The sequence below is a fragment of the Lactuca serriola genome, chromosome 2, assembly GCF_051521515.1.
Source record: "Lactuca serriola cultivar US96UC23 chromosome 2, Lser_US96UC23_V15, whole genome shotgun sequence".
NCBI lineage: Eukaryota > Viridiplantae > Streptophyta > Magnoliopsida > Asterales > Asteraceae > Lactuca > Lactuca serriola.
Genome location: NC_136409.1, coordinates 148,729,642 through 148,735,150, shown reverse-complemented (window position 1 = coordinate 148,735,150; position 5,509 = coordinate 148,729,642).

The window sequence follows — 5,509 nt, the reverse complement described above, 5'->3', positions numbered from 1 at the left end:
CTCCATGCACATCACCTCAAATATCACTTCTCTTCTCTCCTCCCTCTCACTCTCGGCCGAAACACACACACACACACTCACAAATCTCTCAAATTCTCTCTAGATTACTCAAGAACACTCCCTTCTCCCCTCTTCAAAAATCTCGAGTTCTAGGAAGCATTCAAGAGGAAATCTCCACAAAATTCTTCATCTAAGGTAAGATTATGCATAGATCTATGATTTAAATTCTTTTGTTATCAAAATCCTTTCCTAATCTATGCAAAAATCGTGATCTTGCATCCTAGAACCATCTCAAAACTCGAGATCTTCATCAAAGGGAGCTAAGGCCAAAAACACTTCATTTTCCTTCCATTTTTCCTTGCAAAACCGAATCAACACCCCAAGGTGAGCTTCATACCCCCTATTTTCTGTTTTTATGAGTTTTGTGGGGGGGGGGGGGGGGAATACAAGTGAAAGTGTAGATCTATATGTGTTTTGTATGCCTTGTATGATTTCCATGCTTATATGTATGCATTTGTGTGTTATAATGTTGGATCTAGCCATAAAACCCCTCAAAACCGAGATATATCTTGTGTTAAATGATTTTAGCTTCAAATATATTTCTAAATACAAAGTGTCTCAAGAAAAATGGCTAAGTGGTTTAGTAACAATTTTCTTTGGGTTAAAAACACAAATTTTGGGCCAAAAATGTGAAAAATACAAAATTAAGGGCCCAAATTGACATTTCACAGATTCTGATGGATGAAGTGTGCCAAAACAGTTTCCATAAAACTATTTCTGGAATTATACTCATTTAGGGGATTAAAAACATAAATTTCAAGCTTAATGGGCTAAAAATGACATTTTCGGCCCAATGAGGCCCATTATGCGAATTTTTCTGTTTTGGAGGGCCAAAACTGTGATTTTCTGTAAAACAGTGGACCATAAGTGATCCAAGTCCTTTTCAAAGGTTTAAAATGCTTTTTAAATTTAAAAGGGACCAAAGTTGCAAAAATTTTCCAATTTGGGCCAAATTTGTCAAAGTTGCGAAAAGAAGGGATTAAAACCGAGAAAACTGCTTTTTCAGGGACTTAAACTGTTTTCTATGAAAAATATGCTGAAAAATATTAATTTCAATAATTTTTGGTGTTAAAATGTCAAGAAAATTTATTTAAGGACCAAACCGGGAAATATTCAATAAAAGGATTGAAAATGTAAATTTTACAAATAATGAGGGGCTGAAAACAGAAATATTTCAAGGCTAATTCAATATACACAATTTGATCAAATAATGGCACCGCGACTATCGACGAAATACAATATATTACAATACCAAAAGTCGTTGTTAAACGAATTGGCTCGGTCTCGAGCCAATAGAAATCTACAACTACTAACACTACGACACTACGATTCATACAAGTAACGTTTGGTAATACATATACATGCGAGTGTGCACAGACGTCTACGCACCATCTTTGGGCCCCAAAAGTGTAAAATCTTGTTCGTTGAGCCTAGCTAGCCCAATGACCTGATCTTAAGGCCCGAAGACATTTTTTTTACGGAGTGTTGGGTTTTACCGATCCGACACAACGTAAATGGACTTTCAATGGCTTGTATACTACTGGTCCCCAAGGGTCCTTTGGTATTGCTAGTAAAGTCTACATTTCATGCGAGGCGGGTCGGGGACCCCTCGTACATTTTTATCCCCAACCGGTTAATGGAGTCACCGGGGTCTTCGTGACCTCTTTCTCTTCGGATGTGGGACTACACCTAGTCAGGGCGATTGGATAACGTGATTAGTACGGACGACGCCTTCGGGATCGTTAGTATAACTATAAACTGGGCGTTTGTGTAATGCGGGTTTGTAGTAAATAATCATGCTCGAGAACCTTCCAACGTCGCCTGGGACTGACACTATACGCTATACAATGGTTGCAATGTAACTTCACGTAATTCAAGGAACTAGGAGAACATCGGGTTTTCCTAGGGTTTTCAATACATACAGATTTGAAATGCATACAACTTCAATGAACTTTTTTTTCAAGTATAGAAACAAACAAGCATACCTATGGATCTTCACAAACGTTTTCAAAAGCTTTTCTTTTCAGAAAATATCGGATTTTCTGGTGGTTTTTCAAACAATACAAACATTCGATTTCAAACACTACTTATGAACTCACCAACATTTCATATGTTGACGTTTTTCAAAATACTTGTATTCTCAGGGAACCAGTGAACCAAAGGAAATCATATTCAGTGACGGCTTGCAGTTTATTTATGTACGAACCGAACAATTTAATTTTTTTTGGGAATGTAATGTTTTAAACAATGTATGACATGTAAACGCTACTGGTTGTACTGTATTGATGAATGGTAACGAATGTTGTTATGTTTCATATATATTCAATGTTATGGTATACAATTGAGTCACGACAGCCCCCGGACGTTTCCGCCGTCTGGTTCGGGGGTGTGACAGGAACTCACTAAGCTTCGTGCTTACGGTTTTCAGTTTTGTTTTCAGGTACTTCCGGTAGCGGAGGGAGGAGCTCGGGGTGATCGCATGGCACACACCATAGATTAGTCAGCCTGGGAATGTTTACTCTGATAATAAACATGTGTTTTGAAAACTTATACTCAGATTATGTTTTGGAATGATGTCTTTGTTTAAAGTAATGTTTTATTAAAAAGAAATTTTTGGTCTTAAATTTTGGGATGTTACATTTTCGATCATCGTTGCATCTTGGACCACTATCAACAAATTCGATTCCTTCTTTTTATTGGAAACCTTTGACAACGAGGCTCACCTTATACTTCATGATATTTCCCTTGCCATATTTATTCAACTTGAAAACCTACTTGTTTTTCAAGACTTTCTTTCAATTGGGGAGTTTCACCAACTCATATGTTTGATTCTTTCGTAAAGAATTTATTTCTTCTTCCATGGCCTTCTGCCAATTTGCTTTGTCAATATGAGATTGAGCTTCTTGAAAGCCCTCTGGCTCCCCCTTATTAGTAAGAAGGATGTATTTTGAAGTTGGATATCTTATGGATGGAGCACAAACTCGTTCGGATTTTTCAAATTGAGTTCCTTCGTTTGCAACTTCCAGCAAATGGATTTGAAGTATTGCGTGTGTGTGTGGGGGGGGGGGGTGGGGGGGGGGGGAGGGGGAGCTTCCCCTGCTCAACACCTTCTTGATCTGCATTATCAACTTCTTCAGTGGAAACATAATCTTTATTTTCAGATATTATTTCTAAGAATTTGGAGTTCAGTTGGTTGCTAACTTCTCCAATTTTGGGTCCCATAGCCTGTACTCGAATTCTTTATCTCCATATCAAATAAAGATGCACGTAATGGATTTGAGGTCCAAATTCTTCTACAATTCACTTGATACATGTGTAAACGCCTTGCATCCAAATACTCTCAAGTGAGAATACAAGGTATCTTTACCCGTCCATACCTTCTCCAGAATTTCAAAATTCAACAGAACGGAAGGTGACCTATTTATTAGATAGCAACATGTATATACAGCTTCACCCTAAAAAGGATTTGGGAGTTTATCTATGCTAAGCATGCACAAAACTTTCTCAATAATGGTGCAATTCATCCGTTCTGCTACACCATTAAGGTGTGGGGTTCATGGGACAATCGTTTCATGTATGATGCCATGTTTTGTGCAGTATGTAGAGAACTCACAATAATAGTACTCACCTTTATTATCTAACTGAAGATATTTCAACTGCTTGCCTGTTTGTCTTTCCACCATTGCATGAAAAGCTTTGAAGCGGTCCAATACTTGGTCCTTTGATCTGAGACAATATGCCCATATATTTCGTGATGCATCATCAATGAATGTCACAAAATAACTATTTCCACCAAGAGATTTTACTTTAATGGGTCCATATATGTCGGAGTGGACAAGGCTCAACAACTCAAAGTGGTTCATTCTTGTGGAACTAAAAGAAATTCTATGTTGTTTCCCAAATAGGTAGTATTCATAGGGATCCAAGGCAACATCTTTTTCCATTGAAATGGACTCATTCTTTTCTAGATTCGCCAATCCCTTCATGCTCGTGTGGACTAGTCTTCTATGTCACAAGTTTGGTGATGTCTCTTCTTCAACAACATTGAGACTTGGCTGGAGGAGCTTTACATGGGTTTTATAAAGTGTATCATGAAGTTGTTGATGGGTTTTGAGCCTAGTCAAAGACCAGCTCGGGACAGAGGAGGAGATAAACAATTTATGATCTAAAGACTCGAAAACATGCAGACTTAACTCAAACAAATCTATGAAACTTACTGGATATAAAATAATAAATCATACCTGTGCTTTCTTGGTGGTTTTCTTTTGATGAGCCAATTGATTGAACTAAAGAACCCAATGTAGATTTCATCTCTTATGATCGCACCCAAGGTACAAAACCTTTGCAGACCTGAATAATTCTTGAATAACTAACAACAAACAAATTCGATCAAATGAATCTGTGGTGGACCACCACGTGGTGAATGAGTAACCACAACATGGGAATTGCACTTCGGAAATTCTAGGGTTTTTGAGGGTTCCAAACTTTGGTGAATGAAGGGTATTTTTCTCATGTACCAAAACCATGTTTTGATCCCTCTTTATATAGGGAGGTGATTTGAAACCCTAAAGGTAATTATATACTATAATACTCCATTCGTCCCATATTAATAGTCCATGTTTCCTTTTTGTGTTGTCCCAAAATAATAGGCTACTTCTAAAAATAAATATATCTTTTACCAAAATACCCTTTATTATTAGTTAACCTACCATGAAATTAAATTCAACAAAAGGATGAAATTAAATGCAATAAAATGGTACAATTTGTCATTTAATTTAATAAAGTTAGAGGTAATTAATGTTTCCTTAACTTGTGTGTTTTTTTTATCTATAGACAATAATTTTGGGACTGAGGGAGTAATAATTATCTAGGTATTTCAATTCATTCTGGAATCCAAATTAATTTATTTTCTATTAATTAATTAACAAAATGAGTCCCTCATATAAGTATCTTTTCAGTTCTGCTTTATTTTGTTCTTGCATGTAACGCAAAATGACACTGTTATTTATAATAATATTATCGAGGTTGTTATGGCTATGGACACTAATCTCCATAAGCTCCCACTTGCACTTAGGTATCAACAATTGACTGATCCAATACTTACTAGGAACAACAATGAATGACAGTTCAATGCACTTTTTTATTATGCTTTTAGTACTACTAAAAGTCGGTTAAATGGTATTTTATGTGTACTGAATACGATGGTGTTAGCGAGTCAATGAGTTGATACACATGACGAGAGAGTTGCTATATACCTTAGATATATAAAGACCAAGCAACGGTGAATGAAATGATTCAAGCTTGTTAATGTCTAATGGGATGACCTAGGTGGTCGAAAAATACATGAAGGTTCGTTAACCGAAGTTGTTCGTATCGGTATTTGATTCATATGATGAAATCATTTTAAGGATGGGAGAATTGTAACGACTCGAAAATCCTTCCATTAACG